Source organism: Eschscholzia californica, unplaced genomic scaffold (genome assembly GCF_041429995.1).
Source record: "Eschscholzia californica isolate CP2 unplaced genomic scaffold, dmEscCali1.0.p SCAF_3, whole genome shotgun sequence".
Classification (NCBI taxonomy): domain Eukaryota; kingdom Viridiplantae; phylum Streptophyta; class Magnoliopsida; order Ranunculales; family Papaveraceae; genus Eschscholzia; species Eschscholzia californica.
This window is the reverse complement of record NW_028238420.1, coordinates 19,996,298-20,013,482: the sequence shown is the minus strand read 5'-3', so window position 1 is coordinate 20,013,482 and position 17,185 is coordinate 19,996,298. Positions and strand designations below refer to the sequence as shown.

General features: G+C 38.6%; 2 long non-coding RNA genes across 3 annotated transcripts in view; both read left to right on the top strand.

The window, feature by feature from the left end:
- Window positions 1–17,185, top strand: part of LOC147548924 (uncharacterized) — a 53,514-nt gene that overhangs the window by 19,385 nt on the left and 16,944 nt on the right. The gene's annotated exons all lie outside the window — the stretch shown is intronic.
- On the top strand, window positions 5,393–7,298 carry LOC147548926 (uncharacterized). Of its 2 annotated transcripts, XR_015238552.1 has the most exons (5): window positions 5,393–5,549; window positions 5,726–5,838; window positions 6,605–6,657; window positions 6,749–6,835; window positions 6,928–7,298. It is a non-coding gene; the product is annotated as an uncharacterized LOC147548926 (long non-coding RNA). The 2 variants fall into 2 exon arrangements; XR_015238553.1 differs by lacking the exon at window positions 6,605–6,657.

Genomic DNA, 17,185 nt, shown 5'->3' with positions numbered 1-17,185 from the left:
GATAGTGAAGCATTCCAAGTAGGTTTGTAAGATGCGTGATCTGGTAAATGAAACCCTACTAAGTGAACTTGGAATAGATTCATTATTAAGTCCCTAGTCCAGGTCATTGCATGGACAACAATAGCACATGAAGACCAGCATGTCAGATTGACTGATAGCGCTGTTTCATGGGCTATAGGAATATAGTATTCAAGTCAATTACATGAGTGTATGATTGGGGAATATACACTGGATAAACCAACCATGAGAGTTCTTCAAATGTTGAAAAATGTCATGAACACTCAAAGGCAAGATTTGGAGAGATTCCTCAAACATGAGTACTCCACTCATCTTATGTAAGGAATGTCAAACTTTGGTACCGTCAAACGCCGTGCTGTAAAAGGAGGTTATAAAGGCGGATTACTGGGGGAGATAGGATATACTTGAAGTTAAGTGGGAGTACAAGACTGGATGATGTCCTCCTATTAAGTTAGGATAAGTATCTCCGGGCCACTTGAGGAGAAGCAACTGGAAAATGTGTGGCCACACTCAAATGGATTAAGGGTTAATCATTTTCTTTGACAGTTGTTCTCCAGATCAAGAAAGTCTGAAAGGTATGACGTATCAGATGAGATACGAAGAGACATGGGAATCGAGCATTGCACTTGTTCTAAGTACAAGTGGGAGACTGAAGGATATATCCGTTCGGTCTGAAGGAGATGTCCTTCCGAAGGAGTGTCCTTCGACTAAGATGGCAATGCAATCAATTTGTTAGCTAGAATAACGGTGACCATATGGTGAAGATCATCCACTCCGCTCCAATTACGGGTCGTAGCGTTTTGCTAGAAGCCAACTACGATCGTCGGATTACTTCGGTCATTCGCGGCTAACATAGATCGGATCCTACAACGGGTTACACGTAAGAGTGGTAACTTGATCGGAGAGATTTGACTAGACGAAACTAGGCTAAAGATGGATTAGATCCAACTAAATAGGTAGAAAGGGTTCGAATGGAGATTCGGAACAAGATAGAAAATACCGGGCTTAAAAGGGGTGCCCGGAGCAAGGCTCTAAGGGGCAGCCATGAGATGGCCGACCAAGGTAAGGGGGCCTGCCAGATAAAGCCCATAGTGGGCTGCCCCGGCCGGCCGCAGTAAAGGAGGAAAGCCAAAATACCCTTTTAGGGTATTTTGGTAATTATCTTTTCTTTGACCCGGAAAATAGAAAGACCTCATTTGAATATGATTTTAATTAGGATTTCTCTATATAAGGGTCATTAGAGAACAAAAAATGTGTGAATTTTTCTCAGAAAGAAAAATTATAGAGATCCCTTTCTCTCAATATACAGCTAGTGGAGAGAGAGGATTGTAGAGAAAAAGCTCCCGTTCTATCAATCTAGTCAAGAAGAAGGGTTCTTCTCAACTTTCTATTAAGTCCTAGCAGATTGAAAGGAAGGGAGATCAAGTCAACCTACTCGGTGTCTCAAGTACAGGAACGACACTTGGAGCTCTCGATCTTCACACGCGATTGGAAAGGTTCGTGGGAAGAACGCGATAGAGGTATTTATTCCCTTCTAGTTCATTGATTAGTTCATGCTATATGATTTTAGGTAATCTAGTGTTGACATATGATGTTTGAGATTCCGCTTAGAACACTAGATAGTTGTATTAGATACACACAAAATCCTACAATCCCAAAATAAAAGATGACATCCTGCGGTGCAGACCCACCATCGATGAACAAGGGCACAACAGGTGTCTTAATACTTTTTAGGGACTTTCGGTCAAGGCTCGGGTTGATTTCAGAAAAAATATGTGTGGAACCGGGAGAAAAATCGGTGAAAAGACGGAAAAACCCCCACTCTGATCAAGTCCCGAAAAATCTTAGTCCGCGGCTCAAGACAATCTCGGAAAAGTCCGGGTAAAACCTAGGTCAAAGCCCGAGTTTTCGGTCTAGGCCCATTGGCTAGTCTCGGGCAAGCCCATGACATGCCACGACATGTGCCAGACATAAGCCGGACCAGGGGCAGCATGTTCCAAACGTGCCATGCCCCTGACTTGAGACACGTCCTAGCTAGGTTAGGACGCTTCCTTTCTGTCCCAGAGGCGTCTGGCCAAGGATCGGTACTAGGCCATCTCGGACTCCTAATCCGAGATGACTTGGGTGTGCCCAGACGCGTCTGGACTTCTCTAGTCGCGTCCTATGACGCGCACGTCTCGGACTCCTAGTCCTAGACGGACTGAGACGCGTCCCGATCAACGTTTAGCCAAGACGCGTCATGGCCAGACCGAGCTGATGATTCCAAGAAAATTTTTGTTTTTTTGTTCCACCTACTGTATTTTGACCATTCAATCCTCCAAAATCAATTTTGAAAACTTTTTCCGAAATTTGTTAAAACAATAAGCTTCCCTTTTGAAACTATTTTCAACAAACCGAAATTTTAAAGTTTTAACCTATTGGAACTCTTTCAATCTCTTTTTGATTAAGCCTAAATCTCACTCAAACTAATGAAATTCATGTCTGAAGAACTTAACAGACCTATCTACCTACCTAATCAAGTCTGAATCTAATTCGTCTAGCCAAAGTTAGTTCGTGCAAGAGGCTCTGACGTCACTGTTGGGATTTGGTGTCACCTAGTGTTGTAAAAGGAATCTCCAACATCTAAATGTTTAACACTAGCTACCAGGATTGCATGCAAGAACTAAAGATGAACTAGAATGGAACAATATATTACCTTAATCACTTTCCTGTCGAAGTAAGTTTGATGCCTTTATCCCGAGAGTTTCAATCGTAGCTCTTCTACTTAAGACAACCGAGCAAGTTGACTTGATCTCCTTTCTTTAATGTCAGCTAGGACCTTATTGAAGGTTGAGAAGAAGAACTATTCTTCTTTTGATTAGATAGATAGGTTGGGAGCTTTTCTCTAAAATCCCTCTCTGCATTTAGATGTCTAAGAGATTGAATTTCTCTAGAGAAAATTCCACACCTTTCCTATTCTAAATTGGTCCTTATATAGAAGACCCTAATTAGAATCATATTCAAACTAGGATTCAATGTGGACCACAGAAAAGATAAAGACAGAAACCCTTTCTGACTGGGACTCCTAGATGGAAAGGATTTCCATCTAGGGTTTTCCATAACCCTGGTCGGCCAGATCAGCCCCTTAGTGGGCTTGGCTTGGTGGGCTCATTAGCTTAGCCGGCCATCACATGACCGATCCTTTTAGTTCTATCTGGGCCTCTATTTCGGGCTCGGTTCTTCCTATCTTTGTCTGAATCCCATCCGAACCTTTTGGGCCTGTTTAGATGGATCTAATCCACCTATTTGCCAAGTTTCCACTAGTCAACTCTCTTCAATCAAGTCACCACTCTTTGGTGTAACCCGTTGTAGGATTCGGTCTATGTTAGCCGCGAATCACCAAAGTGATCCGACGATTGTAGTTGACTTCTAGCTAAGCATATTACGACTTCTAACAGATTAGATGATCTTCCGGATAAGGTCATCGTTATCCTAACTTATAAATTGAGCGCACTGTTACCTTGGTTGAAGGACACTCCTTCAGACCGAAAGGATATATCCTTAACGAAGTTGTTGTTCGGTTTGACGGAATATTAGTCGGAGTTGTTGTTCGGTTTGGAAAAGGTTTTGGTCATCTATATGCTTCATCTTCTTCAACACAGTCATCATCATGTTTCAACAACCTTGTTGTCGTCTTCATCACATTTTGATCATCTTCTTCTTCTTTAATCTTCAACTCATCTGCAACAACAACCAAGGTACGATCATCTCCATCTTCATCTTTAATTTTTTGTTGCAACAAATGTATTTATTATTCATCGAAGTTGTACAAAACGTTAAATGTTTACTCAGCTCAACATGCAAAATTAGACTATAACATTTCTTAAAATGCTCACAACATAACATAATTTACTGAAACCAATACAAAATATGCAACCGAATATGCCTCAATGCGGTAAAAAGTTAAACTATAACATTTCTTAAAATGTTCACAATAAAACAAAATTTACTGAAGCCAATGCAGAATATGCAACCCAATATGCCTCAATGTTGTGAAAAGTTATCAACATTAAGAACCACCATGAAATACTAAAATATTTTTAAATATGTTCACAAGAGATGTAAAAAAAAAGTAATACCAACAAAAAAAAATGCATCCAACCTGGTAAAAACATTTACAAAAATGTTCATAACAACCATAACAACTAAAAACCAACTTAGAGCAATTACAAATATGTAAGCAAATAATCCTAAATGTTGAAAAATCTTTTTCCACCAAATAACTCATCGTGCAAAACTAGACTATAACATTCTACAAAATGTTCACAATAAAACATAATTCACTGAAACCAATGCAAAATATGCAACCGAATATGCCTTAATGTTGTGAAAAGTTATCAACATTAAGACCCACCATGAAATAATAAAACATTTTTAAATTTGTTCACAACAAATGTAAAAGGACTAATACCAGCCCAAGAAATGCATCCAACCAATTTAGCATAAAACATAGTAAAAAATGTTTACAACTATTAAAAACCAACTTAGAGAAATCATAAATATGCAAACAAATAACTTTAATTGCTGAAAAATATTTTCCACCAAACAACTCACCTTGCAAAACTAGACTATAATATTTCTTAAAATATTCACAATAAAATAAAATTTACTGAAACCAATGGAGAATATGCAACCGAATATTTCTCAATGCTGTGAAAGTTATCAACATTAAGAGGCACCATGAGATACTAAAATATGTTTAAAAAAGTTCACAATAAATGTAAAAGGACTGGTACCAACCAAAAAAAATGTAACCAACCAAGTTAATCTAAAACATTTACAAAAATGTTCACAACAACTAAAAACCAACTCAAAGCAATCACAAATAGGTAAAACATATAATGCTAAATGATAAACCCTTTGTACTAAAACATTTATGTAAATGTTCATAAAATCTATGCCTTTGCAACTAACTGATAGAAAAGTGTCACCATCTTTCTAAATCGCACTACAAAAATCCGGCCCTTTTGTAACGCCTATTTGTAACGACTGTGACGTAAGCCGTTACAAATAAGTCAGATATAACGGTTGTCAGCTTGCCGTTATAAAACTTGGCTTATATATAACGGCTTGTCCCTTAGGTAGCCGTTATAAATAACCCAATTGAGTTGGCGCGGAAGCTGGCGCGTACATTTTTGTTATTGTAACGGCCTTTGTAAAATAACTCTGTTACAAAAAAGTTTTAATAGTACAACGCTAGGACTTTGTGTTATAACGGAGACCAAGCTGTTACAATATCGTGTAGTTTTAACGGCCTTGCTATTTTCTGGCCGTTATAACATCTTTAAGCCCTAATTTCTAAAATCAGGAACTGTTCCCTCTTTTTCCCGTTCGTTTTTGCAGAGAGAGAGAGAGAGAGAAAGCGAGAGAGAGAAAGAACAACTGCAAGGAGGAATCGATCCCACCACACCAGCAAGGAGGAATCAATCCCACAACACCAGCAAGGAGGAGTGAGAGCAAGGATTTCTCGTGAGTTTTTTCTGCCGATTCTGGTGAGTTTGAACTATCTCTCTCAAGAATTTATGCAGGGCAACTAGGGTTTTATAATAAATAGATTAGATCTTATAGAATCAGTAAACCAGTAATGGCTTTTGATATGCTAGTTGTTGATGATCGGATCCCTTAATCAGTTATTTTTTTCTAACACTGATTATTCTTTGATTTTTAGGGATTTCTGATAGGGAGACTTCTCAAATCTACACCAAACCAGCAAGAAGGGGGTTTGATCTCTCTGTCTCTCTTTGGGTTCTTCACTTTCTCTCCCAAGGATACGGTTGAACTGTATGTAGCTGTTTCAAAGTTTTGGTTCTTTATATTGTTCTATTTTCGAAGTCAGATATGACTATAGATTCTGAATAGTTGATTCTGAATAGCTTGTTTCCTTTCATAGACATGCTTTTAATCAGTAGACTGATTAATGTTCGATCTTGTATTATACTTCCTTTTAATGGATGTTTTAACAACAATACCTTTTCTTCCCCAATTCTTCTTCTTGCTATTGAATCACTCTATAGTGTATTAATTAGTAGCTTCAAATCTTCATACCCAAATCAAAATATCAACTCCTCATATCTCACTTAGCACGACCATGTGATATTGGTTGACTTAAACACTTAGCTACTTGATTGAAAGGCATTAGAGAGACAAGAGCACAACATCTCCTACCATCTAGGCATAATGTACAGATTATAACAATTTCGTTAGTGTTTCATCATGTGATGATTAAATCTATACTGTTGCTGGCTATTTGTATTTGGTTGCTTTACCAAATTAAGCATAAGTATGACAAAGAAGAATACATTTGATGAAAACAAGTCGAAAATCTCGGAAAAGATAGAGAACAATCCGTTTCTTAATGTTACAACTTCAGTAGCTTTTGTCATTGTTCTTTATGTTGTTCTGTTTATGAAGTCAAATCTGACTTTAGGTCCGAATTAACAACTTAGATTTCAAAATATTTGTTTTTGGCTGAATCTTGATGCTTATAGATTCTGAATCTTGATGCTTCATTTTAGATATCTAGATTAAACACTAAAAAATTCAATAGTCTTTTACTTAGAAAACTCGGAGCGAAAATCTAGGGCTCAATATCGCAATCAGGTAGCATTTCAGTTTCATTTAAGCTTTTTGGTTCAATTCAATTACATATCGTACCTAAAATGATGATTTTCATTTACTTTTTACATTGCAGTATAAAAAGAAGCATGACACTGTGGCTAGTGGATTTCAAGTTTTCAAGACAACTAGATTAAGAAGTGATGGAAATTATCGCAATGAGGTAGCATTTTCAGTTTCATTTAAGTTTTTTTGTTCAATTCGATTACATATCGTACCTAAAATGATGATTTTCATTTACTTTTTACATTGCAGTATAAAAAGAAGCATGGCACTGTGGCTAGTAGATTTCAAGTTTTCAAGACAACTAGATTAAGAAGTGATGGAAATTATGTTAACTAATACACGGCAAATTTAGTCGTAAAGTTTTAATTAAACTTAAGAGTTAATTCCTATATGGCCCCCTACTTTGTGACCAGCTTCCTTTATGGCCCCCTTTTTTTCGTAAATTCAAATATGGCCCCCTATTTTCAAGTAAATGTCCTAATTGTCCTTCCTATTTATAATTTTTCAAAATAAAATTAAATACAATCCACCTCATTTCCACCTCACCTCTATCTCCACCTCACATGTCTCTCCACCTCACCTCTCTCTCTCCACCTTTCTTTCTCTCTCTCTCCACCTTTCTTTCTCTCTCTCCACCTTTCTTTTTCTCTCTCTCCACCTTTCTTTCTCTGTCTCTCTCTTTCAACCTCTCCCACTTCGTCTTCCCCGGCAAGGTCGCCGGCCGGAAAATTTTCCGGCCGGCGACCTTAAAAAAAAAAAAAAAAAAAAAACTCTCATCTCTCTCTCTCTCTCAAAAGATTCCGGCGAAGGGGTTACCCTTCGCCGGAATCTGTTCGGAACAGACCTTCGAAGGTCTGTTCCGAGCAGACCCTTTGAAGGTCTGCTCGGAACAGACCCTTGAAGGTCTGTTCCGAGCAGACCTTCAAAGGGTCTGCTCGAACAGACCCTTGAAGGTCTGTTCCGAGCAGAGCAGACCTTCAGATCTGAAGGTCTGCTCGGAACAGACCTTCAGATTTGAAGGTCTGCTCGGAACAGACAACAGACCTTCAGATCTGAAGGTCTGTTCCGAACAGACCTTCAGATCTGAAGGTCTGTTCCGAACAGACCTTCAGATCTGAAGGTCTGTTGAACCAGACCGGTCTGTTCTGTTGAACCAGACCGGTCTGTTCTGTTGAACCAGACCGGTCTGGTTCAACAGATTCCGGCGAAGGGTAACCCCTTCGCCGGAATCTTTTGAGAGAAAGAGAGACGAGAGTTTTTTTTTTTTTTTTTTTTTTTTTAAGGTCGCCGGCCGGAAAATTTTCCGGCCGGCGACCTTGCCGGGGAAGACGAAGTGGGAGAGAGACAGAGAAAGAAAGGTGGAGAGAGAGAGAAAGAAAAGTGGAGAGAGAGAGGGAAAGAAAGGTGGAGAGAGAGAGAAAGAAAGGTGGAGAGAGAGAGGTGAGGTGGAGAGACATGTGAGGTGGAGATAGAGGTGAGGTGGAAATGAGGTGGATTGTATTTAATTTTATTTTGAAAAATTATAAATAAGAAGGACAATTAGGACATTTACTTGAAAATAGGGGGCCATATTTGAATTTACGAAAAAAAGGGGGCCATAAAGGAAGCTGGTCACAAAGTAGGGGGCCATATAGGAATTAACTCTAAACTTAATTAATGTTTTTAGTTCATATAACGTGCTTTTGGTTAATCATATCAAGTGTTTAACATTAACAGAAGAAGTTGGATGGAGGTTTGGAGCAACGGCGAAGTGAGAACACCTCAGAAGGCGAGTTTTAAAAAGCCAAGTTCTGGTGGCCTTACGAATCTTCAAAACGAAAATGGCAAACTCAGAAAGGAAGTTGATCAGCTTAGGGAAGACCACACTACGATGCGTGAAACGATAGAGAGACAAGCTAGAGATATGGTTGCATTGATGGCACTCTTGAACCAACAACGACAACCACCTACTTCAGAATCTTCACAATCTAGGTAAGCTTTTATCCATCTATTAGATAACTGATAATTATTAGGTTAGAAACACAATTGCCGAGTCAGTTAAGAAAACAAGGTTCAATTGCTTATTAATTTATATGTGCTGAACGTGTATTCTAATACGGAGGTTCTGATATGTACCCTCACCATTTGCAGTAGCAACTATAATGAAGCCCATGGAAGCTGAGATCGACCTTGTGGTGCGTATCACAGTGGGAATTACTCAACATGACATGGTAAAGTATATAAACTTGTTCTGCTTTCATGTTCTTGTTCTGCTTTCTATTACAAAACCAACGACTTTTTATTACCTCATAAACCTTATTGCCTGATAATATAACCGAATGAGATATGAGATAAACAACCATTAGGGAAATCAGACAAGAGTCCTACAACAGTCGACCTTGAGTTCATTTCGTAGGATCCACCAAACTTTCCTAACTCAAACTCGTAGCATTAGAGTCAAAAGAACTGGTACTACTAGTTATTAAACTTATTAGTTATTAAATACATGTTGTCTTGACCGAGACCGAGATCAACTACACAGTCTCTTATACTCTAGACTGTTATGTTTTATTGATTTGTAACTAGCATTTTCTAATTTATTGATGCTGGATTTGAAACATTAGAGCTTAATCGAATTAGTGTTACCTCTTATACTCGATATGGTTATCTCTTATACTCGTAGCATTAAATATTAATTCTCTTTTTCTTTTATTCCTTTTTCAGGATGAGAAGGACAAGAAAATTTGAGATCGTTGGAGCTTAATCGAACTAGCATATATTTACTAATGTTTCGGTTAATTTGAATAATTTCTTTTTAGTTTAGTTCTTACATTTATGTGTTTAGGAAGTACTATGAAGTGTTTTATATATATATATATATGAAATCAATATTAAGAGTACGAAATCAATATAATGTGTGTTGTTTGATAATTTGTTTTAGTATGAGTTATCTTGTTTCAGTTTTCTGAATTTCAAATAGGACAACAGTAAAAGCTGTAAAATATTTGCAGCTGGATACCACAAAATTTAACAATTTTTTTTCTTCAGAAATGAGCTATTTGTAACGGCCAAAGTTTTAAATCCGTTACAAATAGTAACATTTGTAACGGCCTTTTGTGCTGAAGCCGTTACATATAGGCATGCAAATTTGGCTCCTTCATTTTTCCCGCCAGTTTGATGAGCTCTTGTATAACGGCTAATCCACACAAAGCCGTTATAAAAAGTGGAATTGTAACGGCTACAGGCCGTTACAACTGTATTTGCAACGGGACTTTTTATAACGGCTTTTTGTAACGGCCTTTCGGGCTATTTGTAACGGTTACGGCTGTTATAATTGTGACGTGTTTTTGTAGTGTGGTCTGCAGACGAAGAAATGCTAAAGACATATTTTGAAAAATCAAAAGCAAATTTCCATAAGAAAACAAATCGAACCAAAAAGTTGAAAGAGAGACAAACTTTCATGCTTATTTCTCCCAAATTTTTTTTTTATGAAAACACGGTCAAATTTTTTGAGAGATCTCCTCAATATTTCTGAAATACCAAATTTGCTTAACAATAAAGAAGAACATCAACAACTAAATATTTCCCTAATATTCATGATTTAACAACAAAACATAATTTACTGAAATCAACGAATAATATGCAACCGAGTAACCCTCAATGTTGTGAAGAGTTATCAACATTAAGAACCCAAATGAAATACTAAAACATTTTTAGATATGTTAACGACATTAATAAAAGGACTAATACCAACTACGAAAATGCATCCGGTTATGAAATAAAAATCGACTTAGAGCAATCCAAAATATGCAAACAAATTATAATTAGTGGTGAAAAAAGTTTTCGACCAAAAACTTACAACAAAATGTTCACAACAAAACAAAATTTTTACCCAAAATGTAAAAAAAAAAAGAATAACAAAACAAAGATTTTCCCTCGAAGTTTTCCACCGATGCACCTCGAACTCTTTCAAGATGGCGATTAACTTTGGCTCGGCTACTCAAACCCTAATATGTCCTATCAGATCCACGAAAATCCTTAGGGTTTTTTGGAGACTTTTCGAGAGAAAAGAAGCAGATTATAAAGATTCCCCAGAAATGTAGAGAGATAAGAAGCTTCTGTAAATGGTTTGAGATAAATGTAGAGAGAGAATGAGAAGATGTAACTGGTTTGAGGTTTAGTAAATTAAAGGAAGAGAGAGAACATTTTCGTCCTTACCCCTGGCTTGGTAGGTGGAAATTTTGGGTGAGAAAGGGCAGGGGGATACTACGAAGACCAATTTGTGTAACGGGGGATAATAGGGTATTTTACAGAGTGGGTTTTTTTGGATTAATATTTAAGATTGGGACTCCTTCCTATTTTGGGCCTTAAAATTACGGGTCCAATTCAAAAGAGAAATTCTAATTGTTTCATATGTTAAGTTTCAATTGAGATTTCTTTTTCAGATGACGGTATTGAAATCCTCATTTCAGAAGACATCTCTAGTGCAGTACTTTAAAAAAAAATTCATATGTTAAGTTCAATTGAGATTTCTTCCTCAGATAATAGTATTGAAATCCTCATCTCAAAAGACATTTTTAGTGTAACTTTAAGAAATATTTTTGTTTTTAATATTGAGTGCACAACTGAGATCGTTAAAAAAATCTGAAATATTAAACTTCTTCTTAGGACATCTTAGAATTAAATGCATCCCCTTAAAACTCAATTTTATTTGTGTGACTCATCGTGCCAAAAATCTTGTCAAAAATTCTTTGTAGAGTTAGCATACCCTTCAAGTGTGACATATTAGAATCTTTTTTGTAAAACTTTGAGAAAACAACAGGTACTACTACTATGAGTTTTTCATTTGGAGACTTGATGCTCTACAGACCGTTGTCTCAAAATTGCAATATTAAAAGTGCTTCAAAGAAGAACTAGCATTCATTATTTGACCATAGATGCTTCGTCTTGTTCATGGGTCTACCGTCTACCGAACTTGACCTCGAATTCATAATAATCACTATAAAATAAACCCGTCCTAATCTCTAATTCAATGCAAACAAATGTACTCAGTATTTTATTTCATTTAAAATACCAAGTGTCAACCACCCTTTTTGCAACCACTCCCTTTGACTACAATTATTGTAGCGAACCCAACAATTAATCTACAATTAACTAAGATATCCTATTTCATAACAGGTCCCAGAAACTTATGTAATCAAAACTTTTTAAAGAAAATGACAAGAAAAAGGAGAAATGAAAATTGAAGTTCTAACGAGCCTTGAATAGTTATGAACTTCAATACTGTTATCTGAGGAAGAAATCTCAATTGAACTTAACACAGGAATTTTTCCAAAAGTTGTTGGTTTTGATGTCACCTTACTTTTGGAAAATGTAATTTAGCCTTATTACTGCCCGAGCATATGCCTACAGATGACATGGCATGTTTAGATTTTCACTCTAAATTTGAAAAAGAGTCTCATCTTATTTTTATTTCCCGCAACTTTGAAGAATAGCGAAAAATTTCGGAGGAATAAAGTTTTTTTTTAGAAAATTGGTCAACTGAGATTGACTTTTTTATTTCTATTTGTTAGAACTAAAAGTCGCCGAAGCTATCGAAGCTATCCTAGAAATTGATCCGATTATGAAGATTAATCGAAAAGCTATGCCAAAAACTAAATATGCAAACAAAACAAACGAGGTTCGGCTTAAAGCCTACGTCCTCGCGCGAACAAGAAATCTTTATTGAAGGATAGATGAAGACGACTCACACAACCCGCAAGTTCGTCCCAAGATGGTACCGTATAGAAATTAACCTTCTCTACTAGATCTTCGACGACCGAGAAATTAAAAACCGCTCAAGACTATGAACAAAATTTCTCTCTCACTTGCTCTCTCTCCAGCTCTCTCGAAAGAAGAGTTGTTGTGTTTTTTGTTGATGTTGATTACCAATACACAAAACCCCTATATATAACTTTTTATCCACCGACGATAATAGGAATTGGTAGCCTTGTAGCCAAAATTTAGAAACCAAAGAAACCGACCTCAATCCAATTGATGCCATGAAACCGCCTATTGGCTTTGGCTTGAAACCGCCAACAACAAAACTAAACCGCCAATATCCTATACTACCTCCTTTTGGAAACTGCCTCAACTGCCTCTTACAATTCTCCACCTCGTACACAATTTGATACACCTCAAATTTTGGACGAACAACAGGATACTCCTTGTAAGATATATCTGCTTCTTGTAACTTCATCCGACTGCACCATATGACCATGGCTGTCTACGTACCCTTTTATAGGATCAAGCCTACCGTAGTTCTACCAACCCTTCACATAAAGTTTTTCTCTTGTCGCCGTTACGCCCTTTCGGGCAACTTAACACGAGCTGATTTGTAGCAATTCCAAGCAATGCTGAAACTTGCTACACGTCACCACTTTAGTCAACATGTCCGCGGGATTCTCATCTGTGTGTACTTTCATGGGAGATACATCACCTTCCTCTATGACATCTTGTACAAAGTGATACCTGACATCGATATGCTTAGTACGAGCATGATGGACCTGATTCTTCGCCAAGTGGATCGCACTTTGACTATCACACCATACATCTACGCACTCCTGCTTAATCCCTAGATCATCCAGAAGACCCCACAACCACAATGCTTCCTTCACACCCTCGACCATAGCCATATACTCGGCCTCCGTAGTAGATAACGCAACTGTAGATTGTAACATCGATCGCCAACTAACTGGAGGACCATGTACCTTAAATACATAACCAGTAGTAGATCGTCTTCTATCTTGATCGTCAGCATAATCCGAGTCAACATAACCGCTTACCTGACATGTGTCTCCACCAAAGCACAAATCCGTATCAACGGTACCCTTCAAGTACCTCAAGCCCCACTTCACAGCTTCCCAATGTGTCCTTCCCGGGTTTGCCATAAACCTACTAACCACACTGACCGCCTGTAACATATCCGGACAAGTACACACCATAGCGTACATCAAACTGTCAGCTGCACTAGCATACGGTACATGGTCCATATGATCCTTCTCCACCGTAGTAGTGGGAGATTGTCTTCCCGAAAGCCTGAATTGTGGTGCAAAAGGTGTTGACACTGGCTTCGCATTCTGCATCCCGAACCGAGAAACTACTCGTTCGATGTAACCTTTCTGATTCAAGTAAAGTTTCTTACTTGACCACTCTCTCTTAATCTCCATTCCCAGTATTTTCTTTGCAGCGCCCCTGTCTTTCATCTCAAACTCTTGACTGAGTTGAGATTTCAACTTATCTATCTCCACCATGCTTCGAGAAGCAATAAGCATGTCATCCACATACAAAAGGAGATAAATAAAGTCACCTTCGCGAAGCTTCTTGATGTATCCACTACAATCATAGTCACTTCCGCGAAAACCATGCTTTAGCATGAAAAAATCAAATCGTTTGTACCATCGGCGAGGGAATTGTTTCAATCCGTAAAGATACTTCCTCAAATGACATGCTTGATTTTCTTTACCCTCAACCTTGTATCCCTTAGGTTGAGCCATATAAATTTCATCTTCCAAATCACCGTGCAAGAAGGCGGTTTTAACATCGAGTTGTTCCAGCTCAAGATCACTGTGAGCAACAATACTCAATAGCACCCAAATAAAAGTATGTTTCACGACCGGTGAGAAAATCTCATTGTAGTCAACCCCTTCTTTCTGTGCATAACCCTTAACCACTAGTCTTGCCTTATACCTTGTACTATTGATTTCGGAAGAATCCTCTTTCTTCTTGTACACCCATTTACAACCAATAACAGACTTACCTTCGGGCAATGGGACAATCTCCCATGTCTTGTTTTTGTGAAGAGACTCCATCTCTTCTTGCATAGCAACCAACCAACTCTCTCTTTCCTCCGCAGTAATAGCTTGTTTGAAAGTGACCGACTCGTCGTCTTCCACCGAGAGTGCATATTCAACCACATTTGCCTGCCCGTAATGCCTAAGAGGTTTGTTTGACCCTAACCTCTGTACCGGCTTATATAACCGTTTCGGCCTAGTGTGTACCGAAACATCCTGCTGCTGTTGTTGTAAAACTTGTGTACCTTCCCCTTGAACCTCCTCATGATCGGGTTCATCAATTTCCTCATCCTGAGTATTATCCTGATGCTCTACCTGATCATGATTCCTAGAAACCCGTTGGTCTTCAGCTTCTACTTCCACTACTTGAGCTTTAGTAGACCCGACATCACTACAACTAGGCACCGTAGCTTTCGTCATATCTACAATAGACGACTCATCAAACACCACACCTCTGCTGATTACTAACTTCTTGTCTTCCGTACACCATAGTCGATAACCCTTGAATCCTGTAGCATATCCTAAGAAAATTGCCTTCTTTGCTCTATTGTCAAGTTTGTTACCTTTAACATGGTAATAGGCCGTACAACCGAAAACCTTAAGTCTCCCGTAATCTGCATGTTCACCTGACCACACCTCGTAAGGTATGCCGCCATCTAAAGAAGAATGCGGAGACCTGTTCACAATATAAAAAGCTGTAGCAACAGATTCTGCCCACCATTCTACGCCTAATCCCGAATTGGAGCGCATACATCTCGCCTTCTCAAGTAGTGTACGGTTCAATCTCTCTGCGACTCCATTCTGCTGAGGTGTGTTTACTACTGTCCAATGCCTCACAATGCCTTTCTGATCACAAAACTCCTTGAATGCCCCATTCGTGTACTCGGTCCCATTATCCGATCTTAACGTCTTCAGCTTTCGACCCAACCATTGCTTTCCACACCAAGAACGTGTTGAATACATCATTCTTATGCTTCAGAAAATAAAGCCAGACGAATCTCGAATGATCATCAACGAATGTAACAAAATACCTGGAACCACCCTTGGAAGCTAACTTTGCCGGTCCCCAGACATCGGTATGTACGTAGTCTAATACCCTTTTGCTCCTGTGCTTGCTTGTAGAGAACGTCACCTTGTGTGCCTTCCCGGACACACAATGCTCACAATACTCCATGCAAGGCTTCTTCATGTCCTTCAACAAGCCTTTCCCGCACATCAAAGATAGACCCTTTTCTGACATATGCCCAAGACGCATATGCCAAACCCTCGTACTAGTCGTTGGATCCCTTCCACTGTTTCCTACTGCTACATCTCCCGTAATTGTTGTCCCCAAAAGTTTGTTCAAATTACCGTAACGAGTACCTCTCATTACCACCAAAGAACCCTTAACGACTTTTATGAAGTCCTTCTCTATAATTATCTTACAGCCATTCCTCTCTAACACACCGAGGAAAATTAATTTTTTCCGCAAACCGAGTATGTGTCTTACGTCCGTCAATGTTCTCACCACTCCATCGTGCATCTTGATACGTATTGTTCCGAGTCCCACAGTTTTACATGTACTATCATCACCCAGTATAACTGTACCACCATCTATACTCCTATAGGTAGTAAACCACTCCCTATTTGGACACATATGATGTGACGCCCCTGAATCAAGCATCCACTTATCGGAGATCTTCTCAGACACCTCTGTTACGGAGAAGCATTCGTCAGGGTCTTCTGACACATATCCCGCATCTTGCATCTCTTGTTTCCCCTTGTAGCCTTTGTTTTTTTGCTTCAACTTTCTCTTTGGACAAGCCGCTTGAAAGTGGCCAAGCTCACCACAACTAAAGCACGTTTTCTTGAAAGAGCCTCTAGATTTCTTGCCCTTTCCCTTTCCCCTTTCATTACTCCTACCCCTCGTTGCAAACAACCCTTATGCTTGATCCTTGTCTACTCCACCCAACGTCATGCCGCTAGTAGCAACCTTACGAAGGTCATCCGCTAATAACGAATTTTTCGTCTTTTCCGTGCTTAGAATATCACCAACAAGCATCAAAGTTTGAACAAGGTTCTCATAAGATTTAGGTAATGAAAGTAACAGTATGAGGGCTTGGTCCTCATCCTCAACCTTAACATCAATATCCTTCCAATCTGAGATAATTCTGTCAAACCTATTCACATATTCCTCAATAGAAGAACGTTCTTCCATTCTACATGTAAATAATTTGGAACTTAAGTAGACCCGATTCGTTAAAATTTTCGTCATGAAATTGCTTTCTAGCTTTAACCACACACCCGCTGTCGTTGTTTCTCCGTCTACTAGGAACGCCACGTCCCTCTCAAGACACAACATAATGGTTGCCCGTGCTTCGAGATCTAACTCCTCCCAATCCTCATTTGACATATCTCCTGGTTTCTTTCATGTCAACGTCTTGTGTAATTTCTGCGAGATTAACAGATTCTTCATCTGCATCCGCCAATAAGAAAAATCATTTTTCCCATTGAACTTCTCTATCTCATATTTCCCTACTTTGACCGTACCACTTCTCGATCCCATCTTCTCTTCGTTCAATCTCAACAAGGATCTGGTACCAATTGTTAGAACTAAAAGTCGCGTAAGCTATCGAACCTATCCTAGAAATTGATCTAATTATGAAGATTAATCGAAAAGCTATGCCAAAAACTAAATATGCAAACAGAACTAACGA